This window comes from Metopolophium dirhodum, chromosome 1 (assembly GCF_019925205.1).
Source record: "Metopolophium dirhodum isolate CAU chromosome 1, ASM1992520v1, whole genome shotgun sequence".
In the NCBI taxonomy this organism is placed as follows: Eukaryota; Metazoa; Arthropoda; class Insecta; order Hemiptera; family Aphididae; genus Metopolophium; species Metopolophium dirhodum.
Window position 1 is genome coordinate 91,331,109 of NC_083560.1, and position 18,262 is coordinate 91,349,370.

Here is an 18,262-nt window from a genome sequence, read left to right on the forward strand (position 1 = left end):
TTGATAAACATATAATATAGTTTATGTATATACTATATAATATATAATATGTAATAATGTAATAATTAGTAATTACCAACGTTTTGTGTATGCAGCCACCAACTTTGAGTCAGATGAAATATACATCCAATGATCTTCTTTTGTGGCCATACAAACTTTGCTCCTACATGTATAGCTTCTTGAAAATCAAGCATTCAGTATCAAACATTTTTATTTAAAATTCAATATTCATGATATTTTATATTTTTTAAATTTTAATTTCTCATGCTAAGTGTTGCTAATGGGAGACTTCTTACCCCCGTATTATCCTGCTTGTTTACTCTCTTCAAATACGCTTATTGTGCTCTTAGTATTAATTGTGAATTTCTACAAAAATTTAAAAAAAAAAAATTTTAATTTAAATAAGAACACAAAATATAAATTGTTTACATTTATAAAGTTGTGTATGAATAAACAAATGTAAAAACAATTTCAAATTCTTTTTTTAAATTTAAATAATAATAAATACCTAATCAGGGCCGTCGTTAAGGGTAGGCAGTGCTGGCTTTGCCTAGCTTGTAGGGACCTCGAAATTCGCACTTAAATTTGATACCAAAATATTGTTCAAAATTATTGCATTTTTTAGTTTTGTATTGATATTATTTGTTTAATCGAATGATTGGGTATAAAATGTACATTTGTATTTTGTATGGTGACAAATATTATGCTGTTAATTTTTAATTTATATTGGGTATTGTAGTTTAATTTAAATTTAATGCAGTACCGCCACTATCTAAACATTATTTTTAGTATATTATTGTCGTTGTAGACGTTTTGTAGCCCACACTCTTACCAGTGGCACGTCAAGAATCGAGATAACATAATAATATTATCGCTATAGTACGGCAATACACCGTGCTGTACAGCTTGTGGATATTAATAGCTATTTGATTTATCTATTATATATATATATATATATATATATATATATATATTATATTTGTTTACTATAGTATAAATAGTATAATATAATATTAAGTCAATAGCATTCGATGAGTTGTTTTACATTTCTATTTCGTCAGTCGCCACAAATGGATCCGGTCTCATTATGTAAGTGCATATTATTATTTGTATAACCGACGTTTATTAATATAGGTAGTTAAGCAACGCGTATTTATTAAAAAAATTAATTTTATCATAATATAAGTACTAAAGTACCTTATGTATTGAAGAAAAATAGGTATGTTTAATTAACTTTCAATAAATCGCGTTTTGTCCCGTCTCCCGTGTTTTTTTTTTAAATATTCTATTTAAATTTCTCAACTATTTTAGAATCAGTCATCCTAGATAACACAAGGGTGGCCAAACCTCGGATCGCATTGACTCATGCGGCTCGGGTTTTAACATTTTCACTAATATAATAATAGCTAGGTACCGATTATTCCTTTTTCTACGTAACCCGTAACATGCACTTCTACAGTTCTACAATTATTCTTAAAAGGAGCATGCAACACAAAAAAAAAAAATTCCTTTAAATTTTTTTTAAATGTTAAATTATTGTAGCTATCTCTGTATGGAATGATTTGGTGAAAATCCGGTGTAAAAAAAATTATTACTTTTATGAGAAATTAAGTAATGTAGAATAGCTACGTGCCGGCCCGGCTGCGTATTTGGCAAATGTAAGGGTGTATTCCCAGTTCGCCGACACCCAATTTGAAGAAATACAGTTTAGTTAAAAAAATAAAAAGTATAAAATGTAATTTTTAAATTTAGGTATGTATAATAGTAATATTACATAGTCGTTATAATAATAAAAAGTATAAATAAAAGTAAAAATAGTTAACGCGAATATGATATTTTATGGTATCAATATATTCAATTAAAGTAATTTCGTTTTCTCTTAACCTGAAATAGAAAAATATAATTATTTAAAATATAGATAGATATAAATATGGTATCCACAAATAGTATGTTACATAAAATAAATATTTTGCGTACCTTTCTTTAACATTTTTCAACTGTTCCTCGAGCTTACGAATTTCCCCTACTTTGCGATGAAATATCCAATTCAAAGTTCTGCTGTTGGTTTTTGATCTCATTTATAAGTGTATAAATATTAGGCCTGTGACGGTTAACTACTCGATTTAAACCCGCGTGCCATCCTTCTAAATGATTAATCGTTCGACTGCCTTCTGTTTCAAAATGGTTCCACATTTTTCGGTGAAAGTGGCATATATCATAATTTAAATAAGTATCAACAAAGTAATCCATGAGTTTAATTAGATCTATATAACCAAATTCAATAATTAGTCTATTTTTATTTATTCATTAATAACTTTCTTACTTTCATTATTTGGAGCTTCCGCGTGAATTATGGTCCAACATTCATCAATGTTATCTATAGGGACTAATGCTAATGCACATATTTTACGGACAGTTAGTTGAACTTCGGCATTGTTTTGATACTCCTCGGATAATCCTACGTTCTGTACTTTGCGCCATATAGATTGTCCAAAATGAAACAAACATCCTTTTATTTTAGTTTGGTGCCCAAATATTTCTTTAATTGCTATAATCGTTCCAATTTCAAAGTCAATTTGAAAACATTTAGGATGGAATATTAAATCTATTCTAATTGCGGCTTCTTTAATTAGCTTAAACATTCGTTTGTATGTTGCGGAAGTCTTGTTTGGTAAGAGTGCATACGCCTAAATAAGAAGGTTAAAAGTTAAATATACTGTTTGTTAGGTACCTAGATAGTAGCTATTAACTTAAAGCCGGGGGAGAAGTAGTGTGATCAACAATACCTCCCTGTACATTTTATTTTATATAAATTATTATAATTATGCAAGGTTATTATTTTATCAACGAACATAATTTTGCAAAAAATAACGTTTTTGAAAATTAAATTTTATAATTGTATATAAAAATACTTAAATAATTACCATTGGTACCATAATTCCTTGCACAAAACAATGTAACGTGTAAATCTGAAGAAATAACTTAGGAGCTGATTTAAAGGTACCATCCATAAAAATAACTTCAGCCGCGCAGAGTCTTCTTAAGAAGCCTTCAGTACCAAATATAACTATTTTGTCATCATCTCCGTCCGACCCTAAGAAATAAGAATAATATTATGACACTTATATTTTGTATTTAAATTACATTTATTTATTATATTAGTATACATAACTAATTATTTCTTTATACCTAATAAAAAGTCTCTCCCGTCATTAGTAGATCGCCATTCACCATTAATTATTAAGTCACGTAAGTTGTTAGGTAATGTAGGAATAAGTTTCATTTTTTTACGGTACGCTGAACTTCGAACACTATTTAACGTAGGGATGGAATGATATACTTCATTTTGTGATGATCCTTGCAATCCTGAACTTATAACAGATCTTCTGACTTCGTTAAAAGCTTGAGGAATTGGTTTCGTTGGATTTAGTGTAACAACATCCTATAACAAAAATATTCTTAGTTTTTAATTTTGTGAAATACTTCGAAAAATTGATTCTTAAGTTCAAAGCTCAAAGTCTAAAATCCATTTACTCCATGTAGGTAATTGCTTATAAAAATATGAATGCTTTATATGATAATATTTAATACAATTATTTACCTTTAATTTATTTCGGAAACCTCGTTGTGCCAATTCAAGACCATGTCATCCGTGATTATGTGTCTTAGACATAACTACGACGTCTGGACGTCTTAATATTGCACGGCCGCCGCACTTATGCACACATTTATAATATTCGTTGTCGCCACGTATCCGGTCTATTCTATGTAAATATTTGTCCACTACAAGTAAGTCCTGATTCTTTTCCGACTTTAATTTAAACCACTCCATAATGGGAAAAAAAAAAATTATTGCAATAGGTACCTACCTCGCGCAGTGAAATAAAACTACTAACTAAAATCATATTCATTATTTGAAAACCACAATGGACTTATAATAATATGTTATATAAATATATTTATAATATATCAATGGATGTCAATCATCATGTGATAGGTACCTATAATACTATCTTATACTCACCATTAAATAAGTTTACAGATATCATAACTTTGCAATATAGATATCATAGCCGATAGGTACCTGCAGTTCTTATTCACGATAAAATAAATTTACAGATTATGATAGTACCTATTATAGTTTTATTGCAATACAGCAAAGCATGTCGTCAATATTATCATCTGTCGGCAAATTGGGCTTTTTTTAAAACCCATTAAAAACTGGTTTTTTTATCAAAAAGCCGGGTGTCGGCGAACTGGGCATAAACCAATGTAAGTACATATCAGAATTTCAATATAACGTTTATTAAGATTAAAAATCTTAAAAGTGATATTTTTGTTAAACGTCGCGCCATGGCGATTTAAATACGAAATAAAAATTCAAAAATATCTCTTTTAAGATTTTTAATATTAAAAAATTAAACGTTATATTGAAATTCTGATACGTGTATCGTCTTAAACACATAAAACCACACATTTATACGTAAATTTAATTTAAAAAATAAAATGTTTAGGTTGGTAAATCGTTGTGTGAAGCAATAATATTCCATTAGAATACGCAATTTTTAATACCTAATTAATACCTCACTATTAAAATAAAATTGAAAAAAAAAAATTTTAAATGTATATTAAAGCAAAAGATGAATGTTTATTGATTAATTTTGCATATTTTATCATATTTTTAAATTTTTAAGAGAATATTATGAGAATATTTGAAGGTTTTTTTAGGGAATATTAGCATCATAATTTACGTCTTTTATGAGAATATAAATCCGGTCTTTACTCATAACATATTGAATAATGTGAGTAGAAATGTAAAACCTATACCATTATTCTTAGAATTAATCATTCTTTCAAATAAAAAAAAACTTATTTTTTGTGTTGTGTGCTCCTTTAATACAATTATTTTAATATTATTGCTATATTTAAACGAATTGGGTATTTTTAATTGTTTGACTTCTAGGGGCATCAAAAAAACTTTTGCTCCGGGAATCCAGAAGTCTAAATTCGTTCCTAGTATTCATATTTTAAACTCAATACTTAAATGTATAACTGAAGGTTAATATTTTATTATTATTAAGTGATCCAATTAGATAAAAAATTGATACTTAGGTACATATTATAATTTACAGAAACACAGGAAGTTATTTATTAATTATTCAATTATTGATAATTATGGCTAGTCGTGATCATGATAAATTTAGATCACATCCTTCAGGTCATCAAAAACGGTTGAAAAAAGCTAAAGTTGAAGCATTCGTGCAAAAAAAACGTGGATGTTTTGAAAAGTTTGTCAGTAAAAAAAATGAAGATTTATTGGATGGAGTAAACTCGGTTAGTGAAAATGAAGGATTAGTCCGACTCGATTGTAGATAAGGATTAGTTTTGATATGTTCTTCAACAATATTTAATACGTAATCAAATTGATCCCAACTCAATCTAAAAAATTCACTAAATTTTTGTTCATCTTCAAATAAATGTTTTTCTATTAATATGCTGTAAAATCCTTCAATTTTTCTAGTAAGAAACAAATTGTGAATTTTCTCTGTGTTGCATATTTTTTTCTTCTGACTTCTCAACATGGTTGTTATAATACAAATACAAATCACAGTATTATTATAAAAACAAATCTTTATAAACACGACCCACTTGCAAACAGTTCAAACGCGCTCAAACGAATGACAAAAATCGCCGCGCGTCTCTGGCGTTGAATTTTGTTTGTAGGGAATTCGTCATTGAGCCGTGCGACTCGTGCGGCAAAAATAGAGCCGCGTTGCGTCAGCCGCACCGGCACCGGTCGTGCGTCTACAGACGCGTCCTATGGAATCGCACCTTAAATCTTAAATCTAATTTTAATAAATAAATCGGTCGAATTGTATGCGATTTACTCCCCGGGAAATTCAAGCAAATTTTAGTAGTAATCAAATAACAAAAATTACAAGAATATCCCAAGGAAAAAAAACACATTTTTTGAACCTTATATTACATATCTAATGAGGAATGACTAATCATAATATTATACAATATTATGGAAAGTCAAATGGAACAGAAACATTTTGCAAACCGACTATGATAAAATGTTAAATCTTATAGTTTTAAATATAACTTCAATAAATTATATGCAAGTTTCTCTACAATCAATGATAAAGTTTTTTTTAAGTAATTAATTATGCAATATAACTTTTGGTATCTCAGTATTTGAAAATCACATTTTTATTTTATATTTTATATATTAAACAATTAAACGTTTAAACTTATAAAGGTATAATTTAAAAAAATAAATTGGAAGAATCGTATGCGATTTTCTCACCGAAATACTCTTTTGTTATTAAATTAACCTTAGTGAAAACAACATATTGTTTTAACCTTATTACCTATGTACTTAACAATTAACAATTTATAAATATTCATTATGAAATATGCCAAATTGAATCATATATCATACCCATATGATAATATATATAGTTATTGATGTATAAAAGTAAATATAATGAGATAGACTTTACAAATGTTTAAGTTATTTGAATCAATCAGTTAATAAAAATCATTTAAATGCATTTACGACAATACAAAGCTATCCGCTAATTCGATTGTATATAATCGATATAATTATCGCATCGGACTTATCATGAATTATTATAATTACAATCAATTTTCCTATTATAATTATTTGCAACGTTCTCCATAATGAATGTACATGGTTTTCAGTAATTGTTTAACACAAAATTCGAAAACTGATTTTTGAACAAGCCACATTTCCATGGAATAGTTTATATTTTAAACAATCTACGTTTTAAATAGGTATTAAATTAAAATATCACAATGAATGATATTATATAAAATTACCTATACAATATCTTGAAAATTCTACTTTAAATATTAACCGACTTATATCTAATTTAAATAAATAAAATAATGAAATTGTATGTGATTTTATCATCAGGATACTTTCAGTTATAATCAAGAAATAAAAACACAGAAATACCTTTATCTTAATAGAAAAACACATTTTTTGGACTGAATATAGTAATAGGGAGACTTAATCTAACAAAAAGGTTTTCTATTTACTCAATGATAAATTAAATTTTATTGTTAACCACAAAAATTAGTTAAATTAAATGGTAATTTCAACATATTTTATTTCATGATGGATTTGTATGGTTAACCTGGAGTTATTAGGTTACAAAAACAAAAAAATTCATTCTCCGCCAAAGGCCGTGATTTCTGCCGATTAAAATAATACGCTTAGTTAATAATAATAATTTATGTAATTTTTTCATTGTGAATCTTATATCCTACATTATACATAGCCTGTATTAAAAGTACAAAAAAATGTACACGAGCTAACAAAATTTTGATCGAATGGTGCTTTATATTTAAAACGGATGCCAATGAACAGCAAAGTTGCAAAATAAGTGGAACGACGCTGTTGGTAAGAAAAGGCAAGAAAATAGCAATTCAAATCAACATCAACATATTGATAATACATTATAAAATAGTTTTTTTATTTATTGTTTATAACTGATGTTCATTTGCCTAGGCGTGTAGACATAGGTCCATAAACATAAATCATACCGCTACCATTAATATGATGTCAGTGCACAATTTGTATACTCTCCCTGACATACGTGCAACATACAAAATTGACGTTTTGCAAACCAATCCTGTGTTGTTACTTTTAAAATTATCACTTTTAGAGTGAATTCGTCTATTAACAAACGTTAAATGAACGTTATGCAACAGGGCTACGTGAGTTCGGGCCACGATCGGGCGGGCGTCGCCCAAGTGTGTCCTATATCAACTTTATCGTATATTTTTATTGGGCCAAGTGCGTCCACAACGGTATCTCTAATATTTTTGGTATATCCCAATAGGCGAATGTCAGTGTTTGGAAGGAACGAGTTCCAAAAGGAACGGATTCCTGGGACAAATTCCATTTTAAAGCACGTTGATCAAATTCCTTTTTATAAAAAAAGAACGAGAAAATGAACGAGTTCTTTTTTTCAAGGGAAAATAACAATTTTTTTTTGTTCCTTTCTAGTTTCAATAATTTACAGATATATAAATAATTGAAATTAGTATAATATATTTTTTTTAATGTGTATAATGTATATTGCCAATTAGTGATCGTTATCGAGCATCGACTATCGACGTTAATCGTTACTTATTAGTCATTAGTATCTTTATTAATATTTCTTATAGTTATAAGTTATAATTCATATAGAATTGAGTACCATACGTCGGCCAAAAATTTAATTTTGAAGAGAATTTCAAAGTAGAATTGTAAAATATGTACCTACTTTTAGGTAATTATTATAATTAAAAATTAAAGAAGTATGCATATAAAAAAAAATATATTAATGATTAAATAAGAATTTTTATTTTATTTGGAACTAAAAAAGAAACTCGTTGATTTTCCAAAGGAACGACAGAGGAACGAATTTTTTTTATCAGGAACAAGGAACGGAACGAATTCCTTTTTATAAGGAACTTGCCAAACATTGGCGAATGTATGAACATACACGAAAGCTGGCAGGTTTACACATAGGATAGTTCCTACATTGTTGAAAAATTATATTCGTAATTATTTGTAAGATCCTCCACTGTAAAAAAATAAATTATATGAATCTATTATAATATTTTTAATCTTTTTATAACCTTTCACTTATTAACCGTAAATGAGTAAGTTTTAGCCATCTTTAATGACTATCGAAGTGAAAATAAAATGCCGTTTCCGCTGGTGGTTTGGGTGCGACTTTAAATATAATAGCGGTAGTCATAGGTATAACAAATTATTTAAATATACAAAAATATGCATCTTACCATACCAAAATAGATCTATGCATCTTACTTTTTATATAGTCGCACTGTCGCGGGTAGCAGTAGAAAATGGAAATTAAAATAATAATAATAGCGATTTGCAACCGACAACGCTGTTAATTTTAAGAAAAAATTACCCAATATAGTAATATATAAATATTTTACTGTAAGGACGACGCTGCCGGTCATCCAAACCCGTATATAACAATATAACATCGCAGCAACAATAAACGTACCCGCACGCACACGATTGCGAGCGTCGCTTATAAGTTATTATATACGAATTCTGAATATTGTTCAGACGACGCTCCCGGTCGTCCAAACACTGCTCGTGTGTACATGCGTACGGCGTACATATTTGCTCCTGGTATCTGAGAGATATAACCAGATTAAATGTTCGCACACGACAATATTAATGTAATAGACAAATTTAAGGTAAGTAGTAACTACTAACTAGTAGGTACTTTATAACTATTTTACTATTTAAAAATTTGCAATATTTTTTAAAAATGTAAAATTTAGGATGTTAAACAATTAATTTTCTTCATTACATTAATTTTAGTTGTCCAGTCGTCCAAACCACGAGCCGCCACCGATAGCAACATAACTGACGCGATACCGTAAATACGTTATACATTATTTTGATGCGTCACGCAAATTTTTTTTTATAAGTAATTCCTAAAATACAATGCGTTACCGTTTCGAGTATCGAAAATGAAAAAAAAAACAGTTAACTAGGTAAAAAAAAATTATACCTATTATAAAAATAATAAGATAAATAGTTAGTAATAATTATTGTTATTAAATAAGTATATTTTATAGGGTGAGGTGGGTATTTACTATTGATGATGTACCTATATATAAATAACTAAAAATGTTAACTCACGAACATTTTTCAGTTTTCAATGTTTTACACGACGTATAAATATATAATTTACTTATATTAATAATTAATATTTATTGAATAGGTACTAATATTACTTAATATTTAATTAACTCTTCTCTAATTCTCTAAATATAATTTTTTTTTTTGTATTTTATTAAAACAAATAAAACAAATATCATTTTTTAAAACCTACTTACCCAGCAATGCAGCGACTGCCCGAAGTTGCGAATATCGTAGGTATTCCGGATCTGTGGTCGCCGTCCGAGCCGTCTGCGCACGGCTTCCGATCTCAAGTCACCGCTGAGTTAATCTGATGTAGTCGTTGTTGGCGGTATCTGCTCAATTCTCGGGCTTCCATGAATCACAATCCAAACATACATTGTCACAACAATAACAATACATTTTAACAACCATTCGATTATCAATGCGTAAGTTTTTAAGCGACAGAAAGCACGATACGTACTCATATAATACGTCGAAGACCACAAAGACGATGATATTTGGAGTTGGCGCTGTGTTCCGAAAAATTAACAACTGTGGTACCAGTCTTAATCCTATGTGTATACCATAGTAAACTATACAACAGGGCATCTCGTCAGCTGCAGTCGTATTTATATGGTGTTCGTATCCTCCCCACCGGCCGCCCAACAATTATCGGTTTAGTCCCTATTTTATATTGTTGGTGTATAAGCGTATTATAATATGATGTCATAAAGTACTTGCGGCCGCCGTTCGAACCTAAAAACCACGACATCTGTAGTCAGGCATATAAATTCAATGTAAATAATCGTTGTTAGATAAGATAATAAATTATAACATTATAGTCGTCAGCTGGAAGCACTATTTTCTGTGTTGTACCTTGTGACCCTATAGTGTGTATAATAAACTTGATATCATTATATTATTATTATAATCAAGTTTATAAATGATTAAGAAAATACTTATATTGAACTCACCAAATTACACTATTTGGACTGCGATTGAAAACCTTAAGAATATACCGTTCAGATAAATAGAGTGTAAATAATATGACAAAATATTTTCCACCAAATGTTCTGTCATCGTGTTGAACCAGTTTGTACCTAACAATTAAATTCAAAATAAATATAAGCCCAATTTAATCATCTATTGTTTAATAATGAATCATGTCTCTTGGAGTCATAAAGGAGTATTAAAAAAGTTAGGTACCTACTATGAATTTAAATATTTATAGTTTTGTCTTTATAAAAAATAAAATTGTATGCCAATAATCATAAATATTATCTCCAGACATTGAAAAGCATTCTAATATTATTACAACCATTAGCCACTGTTTAGTACAAAGGTAAAGCAGTACCTACTGTCTAATTACATCACATTTCTATGAACGTATGACAAAACTATAGTAGGTAATACAATTTTTTTATTCCTAGCACATATTTTGTGCAAACGATGAAGAATAAATAAGTAATTAATAAAAAGATAATAAATTAAAATTGTATGGTTACAATAAGTCACGTGATGCGTATTAAATCTCTAAAATTCAGTTTTCATATTATTAATAAATATATATTATTATTAGTTAGGTATTCGATATAAACCACTCCAAACACAAATGTTAGCTCAACGTATCAAAGCTTTTTAATTTGTTTTCATGTTTAGTTATAGGTTGAAATTATAATATTTTAAAATATTCCCACGAATTAGTAAGAAATAAAAAAAACTGAAATCAAAAAAAATTATTAATAGTAATAATACGATAAACATAAGACTAGGTTATTGGTTTTTAGTGTGATATTGTAATAATTACTAGAAAACATTAGGAAAAAATTATCGTTATAATACAGAATTTGTTTTATAGAAATATTCCTATTCGTATTCGGATTACTTTAAAATAAAAGTATTTTCAAATGTATTCGGAATACACTAGTACAGTATCCGAAGTCATTTATTCGTAATACTACCCGTGTCCATATAGGCGGATCCACGGTGCGTGATGCTAATCACCAAAATAAATTGATTTAGTTTAGGTTTCAATTTTCAAGGGACACCATTGAATTATTGGAAGATTTTGCAGTTTTTAGTAATTATTCGGCTGTAAATTATATCGTAGGTAAATATAATATGAATAATTGTTTTTGGAATTTATATGATAAAAATAAATATCACTAGTTTTATTAGTTGTATGTAACCCAGATCCAGGTGTATTTTATACACTGCGAATGTAAGTCAACATTTATGACAATATTTTTGAATATATTATTACCTATATAATAAAATAGCAAAATAAATAACAGCCGGCGCTAAAATACGATAAAAAAGACTCTTACCAACAAACACTATACAGTATACATTCAATGATTATGTTCCAAATTTCCAATTGTCTATAAATTATCAGAATCATTGATATTAGATATTTATTAAGGGAACGCGTAAAACAACAGAAAAAGTTTCAGCCGAAATATAATAACGTAGACAAGTATATTAGCAGAACCATAAATCATCCGACACGTAATTTATTCGAACGGTATTTGAGCCGACAAATATTTTTACAAAACCGTATTTTAGCCGATAAGTATTTTGTCCGAACTGTTTTTTAGCGGACACGTAATTTTTCATAACCGTATTTGAGCCGACAGTAATACAATGGAGTAGGTACTATGTAATACAATACAGTTCGGACGAAATATGTGTCGGCTAATACAGTTCGGATAAAATATTTTCGACTGAAATAATGTCGGGTACAACATTTCCGGCTATTTTATACCTCCTCTTTATTAATCAATAATTACGCAACACTGTTTTTAACATACTGTCTTTTCGTGCTTTACTAAGTTAATATAATTAGTCATTTTTGTACTTCATATTTTTTAATAACAATAGGTAATTACACAAAATATTGTTATTTAGTATATAAAATATTCATGTAATTGTAATTTATTGTTTTTTTTTTCATTGAACTTTGAGCCCGGCAACTATGGCCATAAGCTATTTTATTGTTTATAATATTATTAACAACTTGAAAACCATCAAATTATGAAATAGAAATAAAAATATAAAATAAGGAAATAGACAAAAGTAGGTACCTACCTTATAGGCTATATTAAAAATGTATAGTACCTACCTACCTAAATGAAAAAATGTCGTATAATTAAATAGATTTTACCTATATGTGTCTAATTTATATTATTTTAATTTCTATATTTAGGTATTTTATTAATTAATTTCAAAGAAAAAATATTACATCTAATATTATGACATTATAATATAACTAATAAAAAACTAATAAACTAATTGAAAGACATTTTTCCAGGGATTAATTATCCTACAGGCAGGGTTTTGTCCGGGTCTTTTTTTAGAATACCTTTTATAAGATCCTTAAATTGAATTTTAAAATTCATAATACCTATAATATTACTCATTAAAAAAATTTAGTGATGATATTTGAGATTTACTTATACAGAAATATAGTTGTGTAGTAAGATAATTTCGTAAAAGTTTTAAAAAAATTCACATTTAGTGTAAAAATTAATGTACGAAAAAAATAATTGTATTAGAATCACCTATATTATGGCTATATAGGTACATTAATTGATTATATAAATATTATAATATTTTATAGTATTTTTGGTTTCTAGGATTATTATTATTTGTATTTTTATTACCTACAACTAATTAACTAAAACAGATATCAAAATATTTTAATGTTTTTATTAAATATTTTGATAAATAGTAGATTATTCCGTTTCATTATTTCTTTTACGGCTTACGGGTAAGAAAATGAATGAGAAATTGAGAACATGAAATAAATTGTGTTTTAATACCCTTCTAATCTCAAGAGGTTTATGAAACTTAGCACAGAATTAAAACAAATTCATTTCTTCCTTATTTGGAAATGCAAAGCCACTATTTAAGTATTTTAATGAAAATGCTATAAATAAAAATAAAAATATGGCATATAACCGTTTTACTCGTTCCAAGAATACGATTAAAAACCTATTACCAACATTTTAGATGATAGTTAATTTATCTAGAGTAGACTCATATAACTATTAACAATCCCAACTTTTGATATTTGTATTACAATTATTTCGATAATAATAAAACAATAAAAGTAAATAAACTACAATTCGTCACGATTCATGAGTCATGATAGATTATTCGATAATATTATATTTTATGACTTTTCTACAATGTCTATACAGCGCATGATAGCAAAAGTACCGAAGCAAAGGTCAAAACCAGTTTTCTCATCGCAACCGCAAACGGTTTTATCAAATTTACTCAACCCAATGTTATAACACGTAATAAAGTATATCGGTGATGAATACTGTTTTTTTTTATGATTTGTATTCTGAATCACCACGGTATTTTACACACATTTTAAATGTATAATATAGTAAAGTCGTAAACTTGAAACAAGCTGATTTGAATAATTTTTTTTAATATTAAGATAAAAAAATGTAATTAGTTTGGAGTAACTAAATGTTCATTTTATACAAAAATACTATACATACATATAAAAATAGACAGTTATAAATAGGGTATAAAAATAAAAATGTCATCGTTGTGACGTTATCCTTATCCCTCCCGGGGCCCACAACACATCACCGATCACAATATTCTATAGATTTTTAAAATTGCTGTTTCGTTTTTAGTTAATTTATCTGTAATTGAACCTTGACTTGTTGTTGTTGTGGGACTCGGTAAGGTAATCAATTCTTGCGTTTCTTTAAATTTCAAAAAATTTGGATTCAAACTAGAGTTACTACTGTTAGAGTAAAAAAACTGTCCTATTTGGTTGGTTATCTCTTTGGGATCGGTAAAAACGGTTTGCCCTACCAACAGTGTTTTTATTTGCGTAAAAGGGACTCCTTTTAATGTTTTAATTTTATTCCAAAGTTTTTTTTTATAAGCATTTAAAGTTCAAAAATTGACAAAATATGGGAAAATCACGAAAAATAGCAAATTTATTTTGAGTTAAGAATTCGTGAAAATTTTTCTTTTTAAATCTAAGATTTGAAAATGTAATACAAGGTTACTCATAAGTTTGTCTACCTTTATCAATAAAAAAATCTCTACCGGAAATTCAAATTGAATTTTTTTAAGCGTTTAAAGTTCATAATTTTACAATATTAGATATTCATTCGATTTCTCATGTAGCGATTTCCTTATTTTGTTGTAATTCAAAAACGAATAACTGTAGATACATGAAAATTTCACTGAATGTTTATATTAACATTTCCTATACACCATACAATTTTGAAAATATTTTGACTCTTTTTGAGCTGTTTACGGACAATTTCAGTTTTCAATTTTTTTAATTTTTTTTTTTATAAATGAGGCGTGTAGAACTATATCGGCCTAACCCTCAAAAGTGAAATTATACAACATAGGCAATCAAAGTTTTTTTTTTTTTTAATATATTTTTTTTTTTTTTATTATTAACTCAAATAAAACTTATGTAGTTACATAAATATAAGTTAATTAATGCCTTTTCAACCATGTATAGAACCATCATAATCTTCAATTTTTTTAAGATTTAATGTGGGTTGGGCCACTTTTTATTTTAGAAAATATTGAATAAATTATAAATTTGTGGAGTGGCCCATTTCATAAAACATAAAATTATAATTTTCTAAAATCTAAATTATTTGAAATATAATATAAACTCAATTACACTAACTGCATAATCCAAAATGATATATTATATTGATAATCTAGATAATCTAATAGGTTTAATAATGCATACCTATATAATACACAACAAATAATCAGCCATTTTATTTGTGTTAAAATAAAATAGGTAGGTAGGTAGAATTTTAATTTCAAAATTATAACATTAACATAAATTGCTTACTAATTGATAGTTTAATAAACATTATTAATTAAACATAATAAGACAACTGCAAAAATCAAAAACTGTTCAAAACCATATCCTAGGTTTAGTAATAAATTAATAATACAAGAAAATAATCACTAATCAGCCTTATTTTTTTGGTCTGAAATTAATAAAAAATAATAAAAAAAAATATCAACTTCAAAAGTAATAACATAAACATTATTTAAATTTGTTACTTATTAATAATCAAACATAATAAAAATATCTTTAAGAAACAAAAACAATCAAAACCATATCCTAGGTTTAGTAATAAATTAATAATACAAGAAAATAATCACTAATCAGCCTTTTTTTTTGGGTCTGAAATTAATAAAAAATAATAAAAAAAACAATATCAACTTCAAAAGTAATAACATTAACATTTCAATTTGTTACTTATAGTTCTTCACTTTCTACATCTTCATTTTCAATAAATGGATAACCGTCATCATCATTTCTATCTGTTTTGAGATCAAAATAAAACTGGTGTTTTATGGGTGGGATAAATGGGAGAAGTTCAATCAAATCTTTTTTTTTTTAATTGACTTATAGTATGACCATTTGGGTATAAAAGATCTAAATTTTCTGTGTATTTTTGAACGTTAGAGTTTCTTTTTCCAATATAATTGCAATAAAAAGGGTAATCTGTATCATTAGAATACTTGTAATTAAAGTTAAACGGTTGTTCTTTTTTGTAATTTAACCATTGAATTTTTAGCCATTGCACTTTCTCCTTATTTAGATCAGTTTTTCTATTGGTTATCTGTCTCTCTAATGACTTTGTTGAATATAAATCATTTGAAGTCATGTTGACAACTTTAAATGGTTTTTTTTTCTTGCAGATAGTATGACTGTTATCCAGTCATTCGGTAAATGTACATCTGGGTGGAATTTCTTTTCTTTTTCAATTAATCCGAAATCTTGATCACAGGGCAAATATGAATGACCACTAAGTAAGAACTTGTGGTCAATTTCCTCTACATTAAATGATGTACTAGCAACAATATAATTACATAAAGTAGCCATTTTTATGTTGCGGTTTTTACCGCCACATTGATCTGAATACATTACAAGTTTAGTCGAAGTTACAAAATTTTTTACATAATGTAAAATGCAAGAACCAATTTCTTGAGGACCTCTGGAACCTATAGATTCATCCCAAACATACATGGTTGCATTATCAGTTGCAAGATCATGGATACCAAGACAATAAGTCCATAACTGTCTTTTGTAATAACAAATTCCAGTGGAAACAATGGGAGTCGCTAATGTCTTCATTAAATCAAATGCAATGCATGTAATATTATTGTTTAGTTTGGCTTCTGAAGCATCTAATTTCATACCTTCTCTGGCTTTTTCAGCCTTCCTGTGATGTAACTGTTTTTCATTTTCAATAATAGATTTTTCATCATCATTAGTTAAAAATTTAAGTTTCATATTAAAAGAATCACACTTTTTGCAACTATCTGATACTGGCGCATGAAAATGTAAGTTAAACTGTTTGTTAAACACATCTTGGAAAACATAAAAAGAAACTGGCTCTGAGACTTCACTTTTATAAAGATTATAAATTATTTTCAAATTTAAATTTGGGGACAAATATTTCCTATTTAAATTTTTTAGCCTTGAATAGTGTGACTCATAGCTAGGAAATTTATTTATAAAATCTTTAACTTTATTAATTTGTATGTAATTTGTTCTGTTGCCAGAGTGTTTACCTCTTTTGTCTAGGGGTGGAGTACCTCCAACAAGTTTGGGTATCAAAAGTCTTGTAATTCTACCATCAGATATTGAAAATAACTCTTTAAAAAACATCTTGCACACTTTTAATTCAATGCCATCACCCATGGGTAAATAGTATTCTCTAGAAAATGACCTTTTTTCGCTATTCACAGTTCCTTTATATGTTCTCTTTTTATTAATTACTTTAATAAGACCAAATAAAAAAGAAGTTTGTAAATCATAATTACTCAAATCATAAAATGTATTGTGGATTTCTTTTTGTTTATTATTTGATATAAAGTTGTGGCATTTTTTAGAACACTTACAAATTATTGGTTCAAACGTTTTTGCATTATTTACTTTTCCTGTAGCACCAATATGAGCTTCTCCACGAATCTTCTTAGCTTTTCTAACATTTTTTTTCCAAAGATATACATTTCTTGAACGCTTTTTTGGAACACATGGTATATTATTATCATCTGAATTTGAATCACTGACATGTGATCGATTAGGAGAGTTGGGTGGTAAAATATCATATAAACTTGAATCACTGGCATATGATCGATTAGCAATGTTGGGTGGTACATAATCTGAACCAGAATCCTCGGAAAATTCCATTTCAGAGTCTGTTTACAATAAGTCATTAAAGTAATTTATTTATTTATATAGGTATATAAATTTCACTTACCAGTTTGGAGAACATCATTAATTTCTTCTGTGTTCATATTTGGTAATAATTAATATTATAATACTGTTGAATTTTGTTAATTTAAGACTAATGTAGTAGTAATTAGTGCGTAAAACAACATTATTGATAGTAAATAGTTTTTTTATTATCAGCCAACACTATCATAAAAATAAAATTAAATACAATAATAACTTATTCCACAATCACTGAGTTAAATTTAGAAATCAAAACGGCCTATTCATCTATCATTGGGTTGGGCCATTTTTGCCCCAAAGTTATTATTAAA

At 27.6% G+C, this 18,262-nt stretch overlaps 1 pseudogene; it reads right to left on the reverse strand.

The window, feature by feature from the left end:
* Nucleotides 1-1,879: 1,879 nt before the first annotated feature.
* On the reverse strand, nucleotides 1,880-3,832 carry LOC132945283 (uncharacterized; annotated as a pseudogene).
* Nucleotides 3,833-18,262: the final 14,430 nt, after the last annotated feature.